Source organism: Ixodes scapularis, unplaced genomic scaffold, assembly GCF_016920785.2.
Source record: "Ixodes scapularis isolate PalLabHiFi unplaced genomic scaffold, ASM1692078v2 PGA_scaffold4__175_contigs__length_147842914, whole genome shotgun sequence".
NCBI classification, from domain to species: domain Eukaryota; kingdom Metazoa; phylum Arthropoda; class Arachnida; order Ixodida; family Ixodidae; genus Ixodes; species Ixodes scapularis.
This window is the reverse complement of record NW_024609879.1, coordinates 81,190,566-81,215,655: the sequence shown is the minus strand read 5'-3', so window position 1 is coordinate 81,215,655 and position 25,090 is coordinate 81,190,566.

Genomic DNA, 25,090 nt, shown 5'->3' with positions numbered 1-25,090 from the left:
GACGCAAGGGAACCGTTGGATAATCGTCGCCACGTATTATCTTACACAATATGCCGAAACCTAACCCTTCCGTCTGGAACTGCGGTTGAAGTAACTAGGTTTTTATCGAGTTCATGAACCTTGCGCTCCCGAGGTTTTAATTACAGACCGCGGGTCGTTGTTTAAGGCGCAAATGACGCAAGAAATGCCTTGTTCGAGCCACAACAGCCATCGTCGCACCACTGCGTACCACCCGCAGACCAACGGATTGACGGTGCGCCAACACAGGACTCTCCCCAACATGATCTCTATGTACGTTGACGTAGAGCACGAAACGTGGGACTTAGTGTTACCGTACGTGACCTTTGCTTAGAGTACGGCAGTCCAAAAAAAAAAGCAGATTTTACGCCATTCGAGCTAGTGTACGGGTAAAGGGTTACAATGATGCTCGCGAAATGCCACTTCACGGCCAAGAAGACGGCGGAACCGACGACCCCCCGTTGATAACCTTTCGAGCAGAAGAGAGTCGGGAGCTCGCCAGACTCAAACTTTAGGACCAACAACGAGTGGACGCCCGCCGGTAAAACCTTCGTCGCCGCGACTTCCACTTTCTGCCCGCGGAGAGACTGTGGGTGTAGAAACTCATTCACAGTCGCGGTCTCAGCGGGAAGCTCTTAAAACGGTACTTTGGACCCTACAAAGTGCTTCGGCGACTCAGGGACCTGAACTACGAGGTGATGCCCGACGGAACATGAACTTCGTCATGCCACCCTCCAACACCAGAAGTCGTCCAAGTCGTGCGCCTCAAGTGGTACTACTTTCGATAGGACTGTTAACTGAATTTCGTACTACGCTTGGCATTATTGTGTTTAACAAGCTTGCGTAGTTTTTGTTTGTTTTGCTGTGTTGCTTCCTGGCACGTTGCATCGGGACGATGCACTTTAAAAGGGGGGAGGGGGGAGTAATGCCAGGCGCGTCGCAGAGCGAGCGGGTGCGTTGCCCAATGGTTACCCCGCTTGGCTGTGGCTGTGGGGGTATTCTTTCAACTTGGTGGTCTCGTGTAGCTGAGAAACTGAATTTGTTTATGGGTGACATGACACAGTCCTGCGTCGTCATTTTCCCCGCTACATTTAGGGGGAAAACTGGATTGGTGTTGAAGTAAAGTGACATCTATTTCCGCGCTAAATTTAGTGGGGAAACTTAACCCGCTAAATTTAATGGGCAAATTTTAGAGCGCAGCTCTTAGGGGCCCGTTTCCGGCTTGAGCGGCGTCGGCGTCGCCGTCGGCGTCGCAGTCGCCGTCGCCGTCGCCGTCGCCGTCGCCATCGGCGTAACCGCGAGGTCACGTGACCCTCCCCGAGGTCACGTGACCCACCCAGGTCACGTGACGCCCCTAGGTCACGTGACCCACCCAGGTCACGTGGCACCCCTAGGTCACGTGACCCCCTGAAGTCACGTGACCCACCCAGGTCACGTGACACCCCTGAGGTCACGTCACCCCCTGAGGTCACGTGACCTCAAGGAGTCACCTATCCGTCAGTCCGCTTCCATCTTCCTCCTCAAGAGCTGCGCTCTAACCGGCGTTACAGGGAACTGTAAACGGCTTTTTCCGCTAAATTCAGGGAAATTTCCCGCTAAATGGGAGGAAGCAGAAGAGGAGGAGGGGAGGGGGAGGAGGGGCATACCCTCCCATCCTTCTCCTCAAGATCTGCGCTCTAATTTCGCATTAGAGAGAATTGTAAACGTCTCATTTTTCATCTCATGTTTATTCAACTTTTATATCACAGGTGCGCTCGCAGCACAAATCTGGGTTGTGCTGATCCTTTACGCACGAGTTAGGAACTTCTGAATGGCAAAAGTGGGAGTTTGGTCTCTAAGCTCAAGGGGCACCTTTGTTCAGTACTGAATTTAAAATTATCATCTTTTGAGCGAACTTAATCTTTGCTGCATGCAATTCTTCTAGAAATAAATACCTGGAACCAAATTTACCACGTCACTAAATTTCGCCTTTGCTATTAGTGCTCCTGGAGGGCCTCGGACGAGAGCTTATTGGTGTGCAAACATCATGCTTGTTTGAAGCCACTTGCTGATATAGAGACTCGCGGACATCCACCGTTCCAATGGAACACTGGATGTCCGCAAGTCTCTCTTGAACGATGCAAGCAAGGAGGGAACCATACAATCGTATCGAATTAGGGGACATTCTACAGGATGTATTTTTTTTGTATCCTTTAGAGATTTTTTTAAGAAAAGCTGTAAAAACTACATTTAAGCGGTCTGTGCACGTGAGCTACATGGCCAGGGTGGGCATAGTATAAAGGGCGAATTGTAATGATGAGTCGGCTTCTTAAAGAAAAGCGCTAGACTTCTTTCAGAAAACCAGATGGAGGTTGATTCTAGCGTAATTTTATCCCGCGGAAAGAAGTTTTCACAGGCAATGGGCTACAGCTTGTATCAGAATTGTTCAATATCTTCGTGCGAGAAAATGGTATAACGCACACGACCACTGCTTTATAACACCCGCCTGTCCTATCGTGCCGTTCGAAGAGTGAAGAAGTTTCTACTGGAGCATGTGCGCGAGGACAGCAAGCGAGGGTAGCAACAGAAGCATGCCGCTGGAGCTCTTCAACTGCTTATTTCAATACCAAACAACTCCGCAGGAGGGAACGGGAAAATCGCCGGCAGGAGCTATTTCTTGGACGCTTACGCGTACGCGTCTGGACTCGTTGAAATCTGGCTTTCTTTATCTGCGACGAGCGAAAGAACGTAAAACCAACAAAAAAAAATGAATGATCAAATTGCAAAGTCAAAAACGTTTGATGTCGGAGACAAAGTGTGGGTGCGAAATATAAGGGTTAGGAGTTTGGATGGGTCAGCGGAAAGGTGACACAGCTAAGTGACACAATTATTTTACTTAGCTTCAATGATTGAGAAAGCGAAGTGTGTTTCTCCGTACCACGAAAGCAAATCAACGACTAGAATTCAATCACTGTTCAAAAACGAGTATAGAGGGGATTTAGCAGGTGTTCAAATCTTAAAAGGGTAGTATGCTTGACTCAAATATACTAGCAGTACAGTTTAGGTGGCATGCACATAACTGTTAGGACAAGTGTAAATGAATAGACTGGTTACGCTGTGCTGGCCGATTTTTACAATGTCGACATAATTATCCTGGATGTAGCAGGTAATAAATTATTCAAAGAGAAACATGTGTAAATGAAATTTTCCGGATTGGGTAAAGTTCGAGCCACAAAAAAAAACAACAATACCACCAATCCATCCCTTAAACTTAAAGGGACAATAATACCCCCCCCCCCCAATTTTTTTTTTTTTTTCATTTTTTGCCAGTGGTTTTATTATGGTGTCGGAGGACTACGCAATTAATATTTTGCAACAGAGTAGCGTATTTTTTTAATAAAGCCAAAAGACGCAACTGCTCGAAACCGAAACCCGACGGAGGTCGGAGAAGTGGAGAGAAGAGAGTGAGTGGCGGAAGTCACGTGGCTACACCCGACCGTGCGTTTTTTTTTCTCCTCTCCGTAACAGACGACACGATATGCGGCGCACGGGGACTGTTCGCCGTGCGATTCTTTTGCAGTTATGTTTGTTCCGCTCGTTGTTTTGTACCCGAAGATGAGTTGTTTTGTACATTGAGGAGTTGGAGATGAGTAGTGAGTGCCCGTGGTGAATATCATGATCGGCTCCGAAACGAATACACCCAAGATGTTGCTTGAAGAGCTGGCTTACATGTCCTGCGTCTGAAAAAAGGGGCATTGTGCGACAGTTTCCGAAAGATCAACGGGATCGGGACCAAGGGCTGGCTGCAATTCCTGTAGAACATATACGGGCACCTCGGAAAGCGGACGCTACCTGATGTATATGCTCCTTGCATTTTGTGGAAAGTGATTACTTTGAGTTCACAGGTGTCAAAAAGGAAATCCCGTACCATTTAATTCAGCGAAGTGTCGTGCACAACATTTGTTTGTTATTTTTTGCTTGTTTCTTCAGTGATAATTGTAAAAAAAAAAAAAAAGATATGTAAACATCAGAAAATGTCTGAAAAAAACAATTTCACGAGGGATCGAATTCGGTCCTACCGCGTGTGAAGCGGACGTCTTTCTCACTGAGCGACTGGGGAAACTCTTCACTGGTGGATCTCTTTCCTTAGTTATATTTGAGCCGGTAAACTATAAGTTGGAAATTTTGCTGCCGATTTTCCTCTAGCAAAAGCACTCCCGGTTCGAAATCGGGAAGCACCACGCATTGGCGACATTCACACCTAGTAAACAAATCGTACGCGTGCATATTCAACTCGAAGTAAACACTTCGTGCGGTGCTTGATGTTTGCGCGAGCGATGTCTTCAGCCACGAGAAGGGAGCGGCGGCTCGGCGACGTCTTCGTGCAAATCGGCTTGGTGGTCGGGAGTGTCGTACGTGATGAATACCAATTCTTTTGATCAGTCCCAAATTTCTCTTTTAACGGTAGAAAGAATTCGCCGCTACCGCGAACGACAGTTCTGCAATAGAGGTCCCACGCCCGTCGTCCGCCACCATCGCCGTCCCCGCGAGTCCCACGATACGCGAAACGATGAACGCACAGAATGCTTCCTGTTGTCTGTGCAATCTTTTTCAATAACATATTTTCAGCTTTTTAGAAGCCACAAAAAATGGGTTTCATATTTTTGGAAGACGCTTGTCAGTTTTCAACGCCTCCGATGCAAGTCTACACTACGTGTACGCCTGCATATATGGTCTCCATCCTGCAGCACTCAAGTTTCGAGCGAAACGTTTAGCAACACAGTACGACATGATCAACTGCCTGTATACAAATGGGTCCGAAAGTGGGTGTGTGACATCGCCAGGATCAATGGCTCACTCACTTTTCTACATAAGGGTAGCTACTGAAACATAAGAATGTCCTCGCTCTGAAAACGTTCGTTTGATTTACGAATCATATGCCGGTTGCCCCAAAACTGCTAATAGATGATTGTCTAGTTAGTTGACTAACAATGCTTATTTTGGGATTTAGATGCTCCCATTAATGTCGGCTGATGCTGAACAAAACCTAAGCCCCGAAACCATTGCCAAACTAGGCGTGAAAATATTTAGTTCTTCACAAAGTTAGAAGAATCTATAATCATAATCACCAGTATGACTGAGCATCATATCTGTATCATATACGATGGTCGAAGCAGTACTGGTGATTAGGGCGCACTTTTTCGGTACAATTTGCAAAAAGCGACTTACCTAAAAAAAAAAAAAAATTTTAACTTCTTTAGAAACGTAGCGAAGCCGCCAGTCTTCAAACAATAGGGCTCCGTTTGGCAACGGAGACAAGAGATGGCGCCATCGCTGGTGACGCCAACTGCCGCCAAAGAACGAGCATGCGGCGCCGCGATTGGCGGTGTCAAATAGCAGACAATATTTTCGAGTCAAAAGCGGCGCGCGTTCCGCGGGCGGCGGCAGTTGCAGAACCAAAAACAGGCGCGATAAGAACAAGGCCTTGCAAAGCAGACGGCATAAGTGCATTATTTAAGACAACCCTGAGACTGGGGAAAACAAGACGGCCAAACAGGACGAAATCTCAACATGTTTGTCCGTCTTGTTTTCCCCGGTCTCAGGGATGTCTTAAATCATGGACGTAAACAAGCTCGCGTGCGCCCTATCACTCATTTCGGCATAAGTACGCCGAGAAAAACGGTCACGATAACCCGACATCCCATTGTTTTAATCGATTATGTGTTCATTCTATGTATTTTACTAGTAATGATGATAAAATCATGCATTGGCATCTGACAGAGCAAAAGCTGGCGCCGCTTTTCAGTCGGAAAGATTGTGTGCAAATAACGCCGCCTCTCGTCACCATATGCAAGTCGAAAAACTATAATGTCTGCAGTAAATACTTGAATAAAAGCAAGTGTGTATTACCTGTTGCTTCAACTCTCTTGTGTGAGTGCTGGTCAGATAAAAGAGCTTAATTTTATTTTTATTTTTTTAGCCAATAAATGTTTCCCCAAAACAACTGGCTAGCGCCTCGGGGGCTGTTTGGCAGATTAGTTTAAACTAAATGCCTATCCAGATTGATTTGAAATACCGCGAAATATATCCTGTATTACAGCCCAATATCTCTTCGAAAATGAGTATATAATTGATTTAGCAGGTCTTCCATTCTTGAAAGCGCGGTATGCAAAGTTGAAATCGATTGTCAATATAAATCTCATGTTTTTAGCGTCAAGGCTTCATTGGATTGAAGACGATGTGTCCGTTGTGCTAACCAATTTTCAAAAGTCCACAGCATTAATCTAGCCGTAGAACGTATTAAACTAAATACACGGAAATGTTAAGAGCGGAAGTTTGTCTGGTTGTGCTAAAATTATATTACAATTAATTATAACCATTCAAACATTTATCCAGGATCCTATCATTTACACACCCTGTTCATTTTTCAGAGGTGACTGTGTCTATTCAGGATCAGCTTCCCCGAGATCTGAGAACAAACATTAGTGTTGAGCTTTAGCAGAATCTTCTACTGCAGACAGATTCTCTTTTCTTTTCTTTTGCCTTTCTCACATGACGCAGTCCGTTGGCATACAACATTTGTATCGCGCCTGAAAAGAAACTAACCTTGTTTAGAAATGGTTGTCCCTCTCACATTAAGCGAATGATTGGCGGTGACTTCTTTTACCGTATTAAACGAGTAGGAATCTCTTCCAGACTCATTTCTGAACTTATCTAGCTCAAGGTCGTGATATGTTTTTTTTTATGTTATGTAATATACCGCGATTTACACTTTACTGGGCGCCTAGATTCAAAGGTCCACAAAAGGGCCAACTTTAATCAAAGAGAAAAAAAATTGATCAGTCTCCCTACTCAAGGCCACGACTACAATGTTTATACATTTTAATGTTTTTGGTATAAGAATTTATTCTATAAAGACATGACTTTATTTTTACCCTTCGTATCATGAAGAGGTGAATTATCAACACACATATTCGGTGTGAATGAGTTCGACAGTACATTGATTAAATGACAATAATAAAAAGTGTAATACCATTAAGTAACAATGATTGAGTGCAACTAAGAAAAAAATGGTTGCGATTTTAAGTCCGAAAAGGCAAAAAAAAACTATTAATAGCGCCCCCTTATTGAAGAACCGTTTATGGGGCCCACCGATTTTTGAGAGGTCCGAGATTTCGTCGAGGTTTCCAAAGGGGATTTTGCTACTCTTCAAATATTACAGCGCAGCTGTTAAGGGCTAGTTTCCCACAAATAGTGTAACAGCAAAAAAAAAAAAAAAAAAAGTCGACGCAAAACTTTTGTTTCCGCCGTCGCTCGTAGATGGCGGTAGCTGTCCAGAGTGTTGCGTTTAACGGTTGTCCGCTTGCAGCCGTCGCTCATAGATGGCGCGACCTTTCAAACCTTTCCACTCTGGCTTGCCAACTTGCAGCCGGCCATTACTTCATTCCCACCATAGTACAGCTTCGCTGGTCTTCCTTCTTCACCAAAGTGGAAAGGATAAAAGTTGTTTTTTTTTTAGCGTTTGTAGAAGCAAGTAATATTTTTTCGGAGGCCTATAGGGTATATCGCAATTTTTTTTTTGGGAGAGCGCGTGACGGCTCAAAACAGCATGAACGAGTCTGTGAAAAATATCACGTGACCCTTCAAGATATATGTCGGGGAAGCCACTTGGTCATTTTGTGGTGGGCGGCAGCAACGGGCGGTCACTAAGGGTATACTTCCTGTTCCGTGCTTGGTATCTATTTTTTAAATCAGCTCACAGCGCGGATAAGGAAGAAAGCCTCTCAAAACCGTGCTTTTTTCATCTCTTTGTACTTCCGGCATTAAGAGATTCTCCAGCGAGCGAAAAGGCCGCCACGGACGCGACCGCGATGCCACAAGGCACGGCACAGTGAACGTACTTGGGATTCCCTGAAAAGCGTTGGATGCTGGATCCGTCATTGTGTCTTTTGCTGAAAGCGTTAGTAACCAGAAGTGTGTGTGGTGTGCCTCCTTGGTTTCAGAAGTTGATGTAGCGTAGATCTCAGGAGTTTACGGAGCGCAATTTTGACTACGTCGCAATATAATTTAGGCCACACAGAACTTGGTTGCAGCTATTTGTTCTCACTACTTATGTCTGCAGCTGCTTGCTCTCTAGCTGTAGTTCGCGCTGGTTCTTATTCGTTTGCTGAGCTTCACATGCATGTAAAACTGATTATAAAATCTGCCGATCGCGTTTAAAACCACTGAAGGTCCTGAAGGGGTATGCGGGGCTTCACTGTTATGAAGTGTTTAAGTGGTTCGATAGACAGAATGGATTTGAAGGGCTGAGGTGTCTGAACGGCTGAGAGGGTCCCATAACACAACTTTGCTAAAAAGTTATTCTCAGTTGGGTGAGCAAAGTTGATTAAAAGTATTGACAAAATGTCTTGCGAGAAAGGTATAGGGCGTTATTTACGAAATATTCGGAGAGTATCAGAACAGTGGCATTAGAAGGATATCTATTTTCTTAAATATTCAAAGCAAAAGAGGCACATATAAGTGTGGCAATAGTCGGGACCAGGTGGTTTCCCTCCTGATGAACCTGAACAAAACCTTCGATCAAGTACTACACAGTGTTGTTATAAACTTTAAGAACATGTGAAAAGGGGCGAATCGATTATGCACTTTGTATATTAAAATCGTATACCACGGATATACTACCTAACTTATATTTAATAGAAAAAACAACGTGCAATAATAAAATGTGATTCATGAAAAGGGGTTGTCGAATATCACCCCTGTTATGTGGAATAGTTTTATACAATATAACATTAATAGCCCATTGCGTGAGTAAAAAAATGAAATTGGAGACTTCAGAAAACTTAGACGCGTGACGTGTAAGACTGAGGGGGTGTGTTGTTTGCCCCAACAGACAAGCATGCAAAAAAAACACTCAGCATCGTTACATTTGCTGAAGTCTAAAAGTAAAAAGAATAACAGTGCTTGCTTTGTTAATTACACGATATCGTTTCTTACCATTCGAGAAACAGCAGAGAGATGATGACAATGGCCAGTGCGCGCATTGTTGCTATGCTATCAGAGCCTGTCTTCACAAATATCGCTGAGAGAAGTCTCATCACTGCGTCTGAAACAACAACTTTATATACTGCACCGTGAACTTTGAGACCCTTCAAATAAAGCATGACGTCATCTTTCGCATGACTGTGGAAATATTTTCCGTTATTGAGTTTCCGAGGCTCTTCAGCACTTAAACTAAAATAAGTTTAAATGTTTTCTTTACGTAAATTTTGGAATTTCAGTATCACATGCAGCAGGGTAAGATAGAAAGGTAACTGAAAAAAAATCACTGAAATATCTGCATTGTTTGCAGGTTCACCGTACCTTGGTGCTTTTAAAATATCAAGCTTGTTGAAGAGTCAAGGGACCACTGGACGGATCGGCGAAGAATGGAATGGTGAACCGAACAGTCACCTTTGTGTCATCGACTTTCCTTTCTGAAATATCAACGAACTTTTCTTGTAGTTATGAAAAAGCAAGAAAAAACGACGCAAGACCGAATGAAAAAAACATGCGCTTTTCGCGTCTTTTTCCCATTCTAGCGAAGAATACCTTGTTACTCAAGTTAAAACTATCGTGTAGAAACGCACTTAACTTTTGTGTCACGCATTATTTAAATCTTTCTGCGATTTTTAACTTTTTGAAATTAAGCTTGTGATTAGGCAACAAAATACACGGATATATTTTGCTAAAACTAATTCCTTTGCTATTTAAATAAATATTAGCTGATCCGCGACGAATGCATTAGAACTATTTCCTTCTACATGGTTAAAAACAGCGAAACAACATGAAGAAACTGTTGAATACAGCAGACATCATGAACGCTGACCAAATATTCCAATCCAGCAAAACCACTTTTCTTCCTATTTCCCTTCTTGTGTTAACCTAGTTTAAACCGCTTAAATATTATCCTCATGTCACGAGGCTCGTGACTGACCTCGGTACATGTAAACTCGGGTCGTTCTATTGCGGACAATATTAACTGAAGCAGTCCTTTATTTTTATTTAATGTACCTTCCATTTTTGAAGAGAGCTAGCTGTTGCTCGATCTAGGAATGGGATGCTAATTTAAGTTATATTAATACGAAAGTATTAACTGCCGAATGGAGCGAAGCCGGCGTTGTCTCTAACCATCTGTAGCAGTGAAACGGCAACTGAATTCCCATTGGCGGCGACGCGTCCTGTGGGTCCATAGCAACGCGGTCATCGTTGCTAAGGAGCCAGCCGAACTGCTGGCAACGCAGCGGAAGGGGGCGAAGCGGGTATGCGCCGACATGACGTTAGGCCTAACGTTACGCTTTGGGGTCTAAACATCGTCAACCGGTACTCGGAGCTGTCCGATGTAACGGAAGGGGACGCGGGTATGCGCTGAAATAACGCTAGGCCGAACGTTACGCTTTGTTGTTTAACCTCGTTAACCGGTCCTTCGAGGTCGTCCTAGACGTCGCTTTCTTAGCGCTGTCCTTGAGGTTGTCCTAGAGGTCGTCCTAGAGGTCGTGCTTAAAGTCATCCTAGATTTCGTCTTTGAAGTGTCTTTCTCAACGCCGTCCAAAATATCGTCTTCCAGGCGTCTTTCTCGACGTCGCACTAGGCGTCGTCCCTAAGGTCGTCCTAGATGTCGTGGTAGATGTCCTCCTAGATGTCGTCCTTAGTATCGTCCTAGATGTCGTTGTGGGTCGTTCGTGAGGTCGCCCTCGGTGTCGTCCTAGACGCTGTCCTTGACCTCGTCGTAGAGGTCGTCCTAGACGCCGTACTCGGTGTCGATCTCTAGGACGTTGTTTTGACGTCGTCCTCTTCGTCCCCGTAAACTTTGATACGTGTAATAACATTACCCGAAAACATTTGGCCCGTGGGACTATATTGCTTTCGCATTCCTACACGTAAGCACGCTTATGCGTCCTCATGTACTTAAATAGTGGAGAGCACTAAATACTGCATGCGTCTAGGATTGCAAAAGCATTATTGTCCCGCAAACGAAATCTTTTTGAGTGATGTTTTAACACACATTAAAGTTAAGGACAACGTAAGGACGACGTCGAGGACAACACCCTAAAGACCAACGTCAGGTACGGCGTCTAGGACGACCTGTAGGACGAATTCGAGGACCTCGTCAAGGACAGCGTCAATGACGACGCCAAGGACGACTTCTCGGACGACCTCGAAAACTACATCTAGGACTACGTCTCGGACGAATTCTAGAACGACTTCAAGAACGACCTTACGGACGACGTCTAGATTGACATCGAGAACGATTCCAGAGGACGACGTCTAGGACGGCGGTGAGAACGACGCCTAGAGGAAGACGTCGAGAACGACGCCTTGTAGGCGACTTCTAGGACGACATATAGGACGGCCTCAAGAACGACACTTAGAGGACGGCGTCTAGGACGACTTCGAATTACCGCTTAATGACGTTAGACCTCAAAGCATAACGTTCAGCCTAACGCTATGCCAAGCGTCACGCCAGTCTATACCTGCGTGCTCCATGGAGGTCAAACAGCTACGAGTACCGTTTGACGACGTTAGTCCTAAAATCGTCACATAAGGCTTAACGCTGGGCCTAACGTCAGGCCAGCGCATAGCCGCGTCCCGCGAATATAATATCCATATAAAAGCATAGTTGAAAACTTTTAATTGCTTCCTTGGGCTTGATATAGAAAGCATGTTATTAAATCATCTGTGAACTCAAGATATATCTTAATATTCGCTTACCGTAAAATCCCGAGAGAGAGCCCACTTCACATTAAAAGCAAATCGGCTGAAAATATGGAGCGGGCTAACATTCAGTGAACAAACGAGAAAAGTTTTAAAAAAATGCTTAATTCTCCATTTTCGCAATTTCACCATTTAGCTTTTCAGCAACGATGACACGGTTGCTATGAAGCCACATGACGCGTCGCAAACACTGTGTATCCAGATGCCGTTTCACTGCTAGGGACGGTTCTAGAAAATGGCGTCTTCGCTCCATGGGACAGTTAATTCTTTCGTAATAATAAAAACGAGCACTGAAATTTTTGCTTTGCATGGAAGTTCGGCGACCTAAGGTGCGTTTCAAAAACAAATCATGCTTCTGGATGGATGAACGAAACAATGGTAGAGTCGACTGAATAATGGAAGGGTCAACGGAACTGCCGCGTTTGTCTCAAGGAGCTTCTTTTAAAAGGATCAACGAACCTCGTTTCAAGTTCTGCACGACCAATGCAAAAAGACGCTAAAACACGCGAGAAATGTAATAACTTTTGGAGTTCTTTCCACTTTCTCGCAAAATCTAATGGTTACTTAAGTTAAAACTATATTTTAAAAACGTACTTTTCTTTTGCCGGATGCAGTATTTAAAAATATCTGCAATTTTTAACCTCTGACAATTATATATGTGTATAAATTGCAATAGACACCTAGATATTTTGCTGACCCTTATTTCATGCTTAGCTGTTTAAAATGAAACTTCAACTTAGCGCCCCCCCTCCCCCCCCCCCCCCCCCCCCCCCGAACTTCAAATGCCGTGGCTCTTTTTATAAAATCCTAGTTTACGAAAGAAAAATCTGGTACTCACGTCACAGCGTTGGTGACTGAGTCTGATTCGTAAGAACTCGTGTCGTTCTATCACGGACAACACGAACTAAACCAATGTTTCATGCTTGTCTGGTCTAGCTCTCAGTTTTAGGGAGAGCTGTGGTCCGAACTAGGAATCGCGTGCGATGTTAAGGTTGTAGACTTTGAAATATTTGCCAAATAGAGGGGGGGGGGGGGCGGTTGAGCATGTGGAGTCCACAGGCGAAGAACGATGACGAGCGAATATTTCAGCTCACATGACACGCGGAAGTACGTTTCATGTTCCTATCCAGTATCCCAGAACTCGCGACAAACGTTAGTCATACGTTTACTGTCATTACAAGCATGCATATTCTGCTGATCTGATTATCATCCTTGCTCCACCCCTCTTTTCAGAGGGGTGGAGTAAGGCACGTGACCTCTCTTCGTAAGACGCGTAGAATAAAAAACGCTTGGAGGAAAACTTGTGACTTGTGTCCCTCTGACGTGCTGATTGGCTCACTGGGGTCATACTTTTCGCCGTTTGCCAAGTTACGGCGATGATTAGGGGCAACGAAGGTACGCTTTCTGAAATGCGTTTTTCGGGGATATGATGCTTTATTACTTTGCAGTGCCGGCCGTATTTTTTCATCATAAACGGCCAGTATACGTCCCTGCCAACTTTTGTACATTGCCGTTTTCTTCGTGGCAATCCCTTGAATTATTGTGATGTGCTTCTTGGACGCGGTTGGATAAAACAAAATGCCAGCGACATTTACCTCTAAAATCCCATAATTCATCAAATGCGTCATAGAGAACTCACTAAGGATATGGGGCGTCAGGTGACGTATATATTTGCGCTTAATTTAGCGGGGAAACTGAATGTTTAGTTAAGTTAATATAGTTTATTGTACCTCAAAGGCCTTTCAATCGAAATGCATTACATGACGGGTGATCAAATGATACATCATGAAGATAGCGGTAGAGTAACGACAAGGTAAATAATAGCAAAACACAGCACTACCGACTAATAGGAGAGATATCAAACATAACATGTAGAAAAAGTATTAACAAATAAACATAATATAGATCAACACTCTTCAGGTGCGCCTTGTACAGGTCACGGAATGTCTTAGGGTTAGATTCACAAACGATGGTGTAAGGAAGGTAATTCTATTTAGTAATAGAAACAGAAAGTGTGGAATTTATAAATTTATGAGTTCTCGCAAATATAGGTTTAACTTTTAGACTATGGTAATGTTTCATGGAGATTTGAGATAGCGGGGGAAAGTTGTAATTTCGAAAATCACAACAGCATTAGTAAATTATGTAAAAAAAAGTACAAGACTAGCAAGTTGAGTTCTTTCAGATAGGGGGAATATGTAGTGGTTTGATTTTAGTGCAGTTAGGCGTGACGTTCGCTGGTAGCCATGTGTCATAAAACGTGATGCCTTGTTTTTCACCGATTCGAGTTTACAATTGAGTTATGATTAATGAGGCAACGAAATAAAGTTGGCCTAGTCCAAGTTTGATAGGATGAAGGTTTTATAGGCAGTATGTTTAACACAAAGGGTAGTGAGGTATAGGTGACGTTTTATGTATCCTAAAGATATCCATTCACTACACACTATAGTGTCAATATTAGTGTTCAAATTTAGGTTTCAGAAACTGTTACCCCTAATTATTTGTAAGTTGGTACTATTTTGAGGGACTGTGTTAGTAAGATATAGTTACGTAGAATAGAAGATCGATGATCAGTGAATGTTAAAAGTTTGGTCTTCTTTATATTGACCTTCATTTAGCACGTGTTACAGCACTCAGACAGAACATTTAGATCCTGCTGTAATACAATCGAATCTTCGCGGTTAGTGATGTGGCAGTAAATTACGGAATCATCCCTGAAAGGCCTCAAAGATTATGTTATCGCGGAATGAAAGATCTTTAATATATATATAAGATATAAAAACGGTCCGAAAGCACTTCCCTGCGGGACGCCCGAAAGCACTGGCAGGCTTGATGATCCGGCATGCCGAAAGTGAACAGCATGCGTACGGTTAGTTAAGAATTCAGCTATCCAGAGTAGAATAGGTGGATGGATGTTAAGTTCAGAAAGTTCGCTTACGAGCCGCTATTCAGGAAACGTGTCACATGCTTTAGAAAATATCAATGAAGATGTCATCAGTGTGTTTAGACAGATTTTACGCACATCGATGACAAACTAAAAACTGGGTTTGACATGAATATCTCGAACTGAAACCATGTTGGTTGTTACATATTAGTTTTTTTCCTGACAAATATTTCATAATGTGGGAGTCGACGGCATGTTCAATCATTTTGCGTGGCACACTTATCAGCAGTTTAAATTTATAATTCGGGTAGTCCTGCTTTTTTCCGGATTTAAAAATGGGTAAAACACTCCCGATACCCCAGTCCTCCAGTTGAGTAGCCGAGTCAAGTGATTGTTGAAATAGTTGACGGAAGAGGTAGATGGCAATAATAATAATAATAATAATAATATTAATATATTTATTTGTGCGGATAATTTCTAAGGTTGAGGCACGGGTCTGTCAAAGCCAGTAAAGGCTTGTGGGACAGCACCCTAATGGTCATAATCACAATATCCCCCAAAACACAAACAGTGTCAAGCTCAACATGCAGCATCTGAACAGTAATGCAATAAATATGATGAAAAATTCCATGCATATAGTATCAACAAATACACTGTGATGCAATAAATAATCATGTAAAAAAAAACCACACACACGCGCACACACTCACGCATAGTTATGTTGTTCCATTGAAATCTTGGAGCACTTGTTTGAGTTTTTTTAGAAAGTCCACACCATATATGTTTTCCGGCAGGTCATTGAAGATTGAAGGTACAAAGCAATTGCGAATTCTTTTTTCATAATTCGTGGTGATAGAAGGCACTTTGTAACGTTCGGTTCGGCGAAGTGATCTAGATACTATATTGGGTTCTTAAAGTCATCGTTCCAAAATTATTTCAGTACAACAGTCTTAACCAATAAAGCATTGAAGACCGGCAAACCTAAAGCTTTTAGTTTTTCTTCTTAGGTTTCTGCCGATGGACCATAGGCAATACTTTTAAACATTCCTTTCAAAACTGAATCGACTTTTTGGCACCATATTACAAACCGATGTCCAAAAATTGTTATGCATACCTTAAAACAGTGTAAGCTAAAGGTTGAGCCATCATCTTTTTGGTTGATTTAGGAATTAATGATCTTGTATTATAGAGTAAGCATGACACTTTTCTCGGTTTTTTACAGATATAAGACATATAAAAATTCCATGACAAAGCACTATCAAACTCAATTCCTAAATACTTAACCTGATCTGCATAAGACACAGGGCAGCAGTTGCCGTCTGCACAGTCAGAAGTGTGCATGTAAAGTGGATGATCAAGTGTTATATTTCTTAGCGGATTATGAAAGCAGACAAGTTTAGTTTTGGATATATTTAGCTCAAGACAATTTCTTTTGAACCAGTCAAGTAAGCAGCACGTGTCTTTTTGGATTAGCGTCATAATAATATTAATAATAATAGTAAAATTCATAATTGATTTTTTTTTATGTGTCCACAAACATCTCAGGGCCTTTTGTGTGGTACATATCAAATGCCTACAAGATAAAGATAGGCACTGAGAAAACATAGCTGTCCCAAGAAAGCACATACAAAAAAAACGTAGAACACATAGCGACATCTGACAAACAAGACAAGGTAAATAATATGTGCTCTGTTAGTTTTAGAAGTTTAAGGCAAATATTGCCGTCGCCAGGGGCTGAGCAGCGGGAGAGTTTTTCGATTGCAATCAGGATACCGTTCATGACAAAACCAATAGCTTAACAATACATGTTAAGTAGTCTACAGTTCGGATCACAGGGCACTGTACATCTACTGTGAACACGGACGCAAAACTTTTTAAAGACGGTTTCATGATTCCAGGTTTGTTAACGCTTTGTCGAGATTGTTGCTCAACTTTCGGAGAGAGTCATCTCCATTTAGATGAATTGCTTTTCAGAATTTGATAGGAGTGGTTAACAATAAATTTAGCAGCTCTTGAAGTGTTTGTTCTTCGCATTTTTAAACTGTTTTTTTATTGCTTTAAACAGTTCTAGTACTTGGAAATATCAAACAGAATAGTGGTTTTTGTAGGTTTGGCATTTAGATACTTCATTTTAATATTTAGTTTTCTGAGTGTACTCGGTAAACCGGGGTTGATCACCATTCGTTTTTAAGAGACGTTGAAGTACAAATCGAGATTTCTACTGCTTAAACTTGTCTTTTACTAATTTTCGGTTCGACACCATTGATCTTTCTCTAAAATGGTTTTCGCAATCTGAAGGAAACCACTTAAAAGCCGCGTTTAGAGCCTCTTTTTTGGCGTTGCTGTATACTATGGTGAGTTCAGTACTTATCATTCTAGTTCACAATCGCAGAAACATTTCAGATAAAACCGTGTTATGATCGCTGATTCGTCAAAAATACGAACTGACCGCACATCATCCGCACTACAAGTGAAATTATGGTCCTAATCAAAATTTATTCTTGTGAAAATGTTTATAAATTGCAACAAAATGGTGAGTTGGGCCAGTTGGTTCATAATGGAAAAAAGACAAGCGCCGAAAGACCAGGACAAGGTAAGAAGACGACGACACAAGGCGCACTCGCAACTGAAGATTTATTTATGGAAAAACATAGTCTTATATACACTTTTTAAAAAACACCCACGTCACTTTCCACGTGCCCACTCTTTATCCAAGTATAGACACTCTTTTTCTGACAGAGTCACTGAAGGCTCGCTTATGCACTTATCTGCACCCTTCCTTATTGCATACGCCTCATGAATTTCCCTTGTAATCTTTTTGCTGTATCGCCCCAGGATTGCCACGTCATTGAAAACTGGTGTGCACTCACATCGGTTGCAATGCACAGCCAGGTGCCCTGAAGGTGACTGTTTTAAGGAAGCAGCATGCTCTCTTGCGCGATCATTAACACAACGCCCAGTTTGGCCTACGTAAGACCTACCGCAAGAAAGCGGAATGTCATACACAACACCAGTGTGACATTCTACAAACTTATTCTGGTGTTTTTTCTTACACTCGTCACTCTTCCCTTCGGGATCATTGATTTTCCTGCATAACGCAGAAAGCTTTTTAGGGGCTGAAAAAACGACAGGAACGTCGTAACGTTCCGCCACCTTTTTTTAAGTTATGAGACACTGCGTGAATTTAAGGCATTACAGCGGTTCTTACTTTTTGGCGTTCAATAACGTTTCTTTCCCCACCCCTAAATTTCTTTTTGAGGCCCTCTGCAGCTTCAACAATGGATCTCAGCGGAAAACCCGCACTTGCGAGCCGATCTACCTGTAGAAGGAAACTCCTTCCCATTTCCTCAGGACAGGATTTGTTCAGAGCGGCTCCGAGGCACGAAGAAGCAATACCTCTTTTTACTAACTTGGAGTGGGAAGAATTAAAAGGGAGTACAGCTTTCTTGGAGCGAGGTTCGTAACCCCATCACACATGGTCATCTAAGAATTTTAGTTTTAAATCCAAAAATTGTAACGAGCCCTCCGTGGTCCTCTCATGAGTGAATTTTAACCCATGAGAGCAGGACGTGAACGTGCCGATTACGTCAGCCACCTTGTTATCAGTGAGATTGTTCACTGGGAGGGCGATGACCAGATAATCATCAACATACCTGTATATTTTAAAAAGGCTATCACCTCCGAGATTCTCAAGAATAGCGCGGTCGCAGTGTGCCAGAAAAATGTCGCACAGAATAGGCGCAACTCGCGAACCGATGCAGATACCCCGTTTTTGCAAAAACACCTCTCCACCAAAGGAGACATAGGTGTAGTCAAGGTAAAAAGATAAGAGTTCAACGAAACCTTCTACACTTATCCCGCAAGTGCTACGAAAGGCTCTTTCACCACTGCTCTCGATGCAACTTCTAACAGTGTTAAAGAGGACGGCATGCGGAATTGAATAAAAGAGATCCTCAACATCATCTGAAAAAGCGTTGCACTTCCCTCTACACCCTTTTTTCAAAAATTCAATCACTTCTTCTGAATTCCGGACCAAAAATTCATCCTGCAGTTTTAGGCTAGATAGGTGGATGCGGAGAAACGAAGATACCTGGATCTGCCACGTATCTCTTTCAGTAACGATTGCTCTAAAAGGTACATCTGCCTTGTGAGTTTTTGCCGTAAAAAACAGGTCCAAGGCAAGTTTCTTGCTGGAATTCACCTTCCTCTCCAAGGCGGAGAGGGACAGTTCGCTGCACAGTTCTTTCGCCCTCACCTTCACCTTGTTCAGGGATCCTGGCTGTGCGTGCTTGAAGTTCTTAAGGACAGCATGCTCGGGCTTTTCCCAGTATAGCTCCTGCGGAAGGACAACAAAGCCGCCCTCCTTGTCAGACGTGAGCAGCTTCAGATTGTTAATTCTGAAGTGGTCAACGATCGATGTCAGCTTCGGGATTCTTCAGCGTAGACCAGCCGTTTGGCAAAGCACATCCACTCCGTCAGCGATGCACCGCTCCCTGTCCTGGGGCAGCACCTTGTCAGCCAAACTTCGGACCAGGGAAAGCTTTTCCGGTGGTGGCAGTCTAGGCTCCACGGCGAACTTGGGCCCTTTGTCAAGCGTAGCCTTGAAGTTGCTCGGGAGAGAAGCTCCCCCGAGGAAGGTAACCCCACCTTGCTTCTCCCAACTGGTCGGTCGCTTTCTTGGAAGCCAGACAGTTCTCGATTCCACAGGAACTCAGTCACATCCTTGGCATTCCGAAGGTGGGTGGCGTAGCTTCTCTCAGCTGCTGCACGGTCTTGACACCCTCTGTAGCACAGCACCCTGAGGCAGTCCCGGAACCTTTCAACTTGTTTCCAAGTCTCTGACCTGATAATCTTGCACATTCGCTTAGCATGGCCAGTGGAAGGCGGACAGCCATTGAAGAGCCCCAGCACTTCTGGTGGCGAGTATCCAGTGCGAATGGCATACGCGTACTCTCTTGCACGGCAGCAGGAAGTAGCGATTAAGTTAACGAGCGTGACAGTGGACTGGAAAGAGTTAGGGGAACATAAAAAAGAGCCCGTTGCAGAAGAAATGAATTGCAACAAAATAGTGAGTTGGGCCAGTTGGTTCATAATGGGAAAAAGACGAGCGCCGAAAGACCAGGACGAGGTAGGAAGACGAAGGCGCACTCGCAACTGAAGATTTATTTATGGAAAAACATAGTCTTATATACACTTTTTAAAAAACACCCACGTCACTTTCCACGTGCCCACTCTTTATCCAAGAATAGACACTCTTTTTCTGACAGAGTCACTGAAGGCTCGCTTATGCACTTATCTGCACCCTTCCTTATTGCATACGCCTCATGAATTTCCCTTGTAATCTTTTTGCTGTATCGCCCCAGGATTGCCACGTCATTGAAAACTGGTGTGCACTCACATCGGTTGACATTCCGCTTTCTTGCGGTAGGTCTTACGTAGGCCAAACTGGGCGTTGTGTTAATGATCGCGCAAGAGAGCATGCTGCTTCCTTAAAACAGTCACCTTCGGGGCACCTGGCTGTGCATTGCAACCGATGTGAGTGCACACCAGTTTTCAATGACGTGGCAATCCTGGGGCGATAGAGCAAAAAGATTACAAGGGAAATTTATGAGGCGTATGCAATAAGGAAGGGTGCAGATAAGTGCATAAGCGAGCCTTCAGTGACTCTGTCAGAAAAAGAGTGTCTATTCTTGGATAAAGAGTGGGCACGTGGAAAGTGACGTGGGTGTTTTTTAAAAAGTGTATATAAGACTATGTTTTTCCATAAATAAATCTTCAGTTGCGAGGCGCCTTGTGTCGTCGTCTTCTTACCTTGTCCTGGTCTTTCGGCGCTTGTCTTTTTTTTTATAAATTGAGCGAGACAAAGCTATGCATCAGGTTTATACAATTTGAAACTTTTGCACCAACCGCTCAAGAGGTAAGAATAATGCCCTCTCTCCAATTTACACCCATCTAATTAAACTTCCATCCGAAAATAATGAGACTACCGGAAATAAAAGAAACGACGTGCTTCATACAAACGCACAGTTTCTCAACGAAAGTATTGTCTCTGCCAGGTGGTCGATAAACGGCGCCAACGATAACTCTCAATGAAGGGTGATATAAGCGTACCAGCAAAACTTCATGGTAGCAACCCCGCAGCACACAATATTTGAGCGATATGCGCCTCGGTTCGGGAAACTCGTGCGAGTATTGCCGATTTTTCTGTTGTATCGGGAAAATCGTGCCGGTACCATTTTGATTCTGCCGATGTCGACAGAATATCTGTTATATTGCGGCGACGCAACCATGATATGTATGGTACACGAACCGTGTTTTTCTCTCAATATTGTTTTTGAATAGGCAATGACTGCGCAGTATTAGGCATTTTCGGCCGTTTCGAAAAGGATATTGGAAGAAAGCCGGTACCATTTTGGACACGGCCGATGTCCACAGAATATCTGTTGTATTGCACCGACGCAAACCCGATAACGACGACTGGCGAATATCGTTTGTTTGTTTTTTTCCTCCCAAAAAGATTACTTAGAAAGGGGGAGAGGAGAGAGACGGGACGCCACGAATGAGAGAGGAGGCATAATAAGAGGTAGAGTGATCCTAACTTTTTAGGTCAACCTCACGTGACCAGACTCGCTGGCGCCTTGGAAACCAAACTTGGAGAGGGAGAGAGACAGTTGTGACGTATCCGACTTTGGTTAATCCTTCGAAACAGGGCGCTCGGGCCCAACGCAAGATCCGGTTAGGTGCGCGCGCGCGGGTGTGTGGGTGTGTGTGCGTGTTTCAAGAAGCGAGAGGCAACAGGTGGTGACTTACGGCAATCGCGACATGCTTCGGAGAAGGCGCCTCCCCCCCCCCCACACACACAAACACACACAAATTTTGGAAGTGACAATCTGCTGGCCTTCTCCCCCTCACCACGAGCAAGAAAAGGACCACGTTGCCCGAGCAAACGGAAACAGAAACAGGCGATGGATATTCCAGCAGAGCCTCCGACTGGAAATATCTCAACTTCTCCCCACCTTTTCTGCGGGGGAACAAAAAGGAAGGAAGAACGGGGCCAGGGGTTGGGCGTACGGGAGTGTGCGGAGACCAGGAGGTAGATTTTTCGTCGGACGGGACGGCCTGGAGGCAACGAGACGTCGACGGACAGAGGGGATATTGAGGAAAGGATGATTTCCGACGCCATGGGAACTCCACGCGTCTTCACCGAGACGACCAGATCTGCAAATGCTTGCCGGGTACTGTTTTTTTTTTTTTTTTTTTGGCGGGGGGGGGGGGGGGGGGGGGTTTGCGGAACAAGTTTTGCTACTGTTTGAGTGACATGTGTGGCAACTTGGCAACTAGTCAACGATGACACTGGTCATTATCAATAGACGCAGCCCTCTCTCGACAAAGAGACTTCTCTGAGTTTGTGTTCAAAAGTTTTCCTGGCGGATAGAGCGGGACGTATGGATACGATAGACAGGTGAGAAACAACTTATTTACGGTTTTCTTGGTCATGTAGGACGCAAGGGAAGTGCTGCAGTCGATTTTCTTTTTTGAATCTTGTGACAGATTGGAATCATGTTCTTGGTCGTTATCCGCGTGCTGTTGCGTCGACATTTGTAAATATGCGTGGCAATATTCTAGTTTTTATTGCAAGGTGAATAACAAGCTTGTGATTATTAAAAGTGCATTGTTAGTGCTTTTGTGTATATTTATACTAATGTTACTTTATTGCCTTTACCGCGTTTATACTAGAATCTTAACCGTATTAAGGTAACAGTATTACTGTATACAAAATAAGTTATATTTTAATCTAAGGCAGCTCAAGCTCATAGGGAAAGTAAATTAGTTGACTGAATAGTAAGTTTAGTACCACTTCCACACGGAAAGGTTAATATATTTTCATTAAATAATATGAAATTTAATCAGTTTGCGGTTTTGAGTGATTATGCGAGCGACGCAAGCTGATTTGTCGACCCCAGAGTGTCACTGGATCGCAAATACATTAATTTTGCCATGTAGCCAGGGTATAATGCAAGAATTCAGTGACTGCACGCGATAACAGCCGGTTACATGATCGTAAATGACACTTGTATAGCCGTGCCCGCGTTGACTACGTCTACTTAATTTTGATCAGTAATCTGTCTTGCTATGTCCAATCACTGCGTGCCTAGCCATTTTGCCGAAGTATTTCTGTATAAAACATGCCTTCCTACAGAAATAATTGCTACTCAATGTTTTTGACTTAAAACAATCACATTTTTCTATCGACGTCTTATACGCATATGCCTCGTGCCATTTCGTACCAATTATTTAGCGGTGTAATGTTTTCCCCGTGTAATAAATGTTTTCTAGACCAGTTGCTATGTGCCGCATTCATTCTAGCTAATAAGAAGCACGTTACAACGGTCGATCCACCGTCGCCTTCGCTTCGTCGCGCGCCCCCTATGGCCTTTCGTTGCGGCGTCACGAGAAGAGTGCTACGGTGTTACTTCTAGGAGGTGGTGGTTAGTGTGCTGTTGGGCTGATGTGCCGTGTATGCGTTTAATGTATATGTTCAGCTGATGCTTGTGGCATGCATAATGTATCTACGTGTGTGTATAATAAAGGTGCCAAAAAAGCCCGAAGCGTAATTGTAGCGTGAGCAAATAAAAATATTTGTGTAGCACATAAATTGGGCGGTATCTGTTGGGCAACTCGAGAAGGTAGGGCGAGGCTAAGACGGGCCGGGGAGAAGGAAGCAGCCGGAACGCTGAAGAGGGAAGGAGGTGTCCCCCTCTCTTCTCTGCAGCGTTCCGTCTGCTTCCTCCTTTCCTGGCCGTCTTGCCCTCGCCCTACCATCCAAGTACTCTGTAGATATACGTGCGATATCTGGCGGGTGCTCGGACGACACTGCCAGTACAAAATTTAAATTCTCGACCCCCGGCAGATACTCAGCCGACGTTCTAAGTACTCTATAGATATACGCCCGATATCCAGCAGGTACTCAGACGACACGCCAGCTCGATTGACGTACGCGATGCCGGTGGGTACTCAGCCGACGCTCCAAGTACTCTATGGATATACGGGCGATATGTGTCGGGTACTCCGACAACTCGATTGACCTTGGATTAACACGCGACGTCCGGCGTGCACTCAGCCGGCGCTGCTCGGCGTCCGGTGGGTGCTCAGCCTGACGGTGGCGGTACTCCAGTTATATTGTGCTGGTACTGCTCCGCTTTTGAAACGATATTGTCTAGACGTCGTGTGGATGGGAAGAACCGTATATTCTGAGTATTTGCCAACAATATTGTGTAGGTACGCACCTAATATTCTTTGCCGCTTGGGAATTTACGTAAATCACCCATGCATCCATAATTTTACTGATAGCAATAATTACGCGGGTACCACGGATACGTCTGCGGTCTTGACGAAACCATTGAAATGATTCACTAGAAAGAGCCTCGCCATCGCTAACCTCATGCTTTAACAGCGTTTCTCGTCCTATCACAATTCAAGCTCTTGCATTATGCACATTTGAAAAAGAGAAATCTTGTTTAGGCAGAAGACTGCGACGTTCGCAATAAGCACATTGATATCAACACAACCCTGCCTAGCTATTTTTTCTAGACTGTCTCATCATCGCTTGATTCACAGCTTGAAAATTTAGAACTAATATAATCTCATTAGACTCAGAAAAAAACACCTACTGGTTTCCACCGACATAATGTTTGTCGTTCACATTTTTGGATGTATTCGCACTGCCCTATGAGAGGCTAAAACTCATATACGAACTTTGGAATGGCCGCATTTTTAAAACTTCTAGACCTCCGGTTAGAATTCACAGACAGTTATGCCTGTTGGTACCTTAACGCACGATCGAAGAAGGGTCTCCTCCCCTTCGACTCCACGAAAATCGAACTGGTAAGAAGAAACACTGCTTCATCTTGCCTAGATGCGGCTTTGGACAACTTGTGCCACCATGTATTGAATGTCAGTTTCGTCTGGCAAGTGGAGCTAATGGTTGCGGCCCGATTCCCCACTTCGTGGTTGGTACCTGTTGCAGAGCCGCTGCTTAAGAAAGTGAGGGGAGGACCACAGAGTAAAAAAGATAGTCCGAGCAGGAGACCGATAGCCATTTCATACCTTCATCAAATATCCCACGATCCCAAAAAACGTGGCGTAGAGATAAGATGTGCCTTTTTTGTTTTTTGTACCAAGCAAACTAAGGTTTTTGTACCCAAGTGTTGCCAACAAAAGTGGATGGAAGCAGATTTGCACAGTCAAACATAGGAACTAATATGTGGAATGTATAATGGGCGTCGGGTATAGGAATCCGCTACGTACCGCGAGGTGCACGTTGGCCGAACGGGGCGATGTATACATGAAAGATAGCGAAAGCATGCTTGGAGCCTGCGGTCAACACGGGCGGGGGGGGGGGGGGGGGGGGGGGGAGTTTGCGCTTTATTGTGCAGATTGTGGATGCCCGCCCGA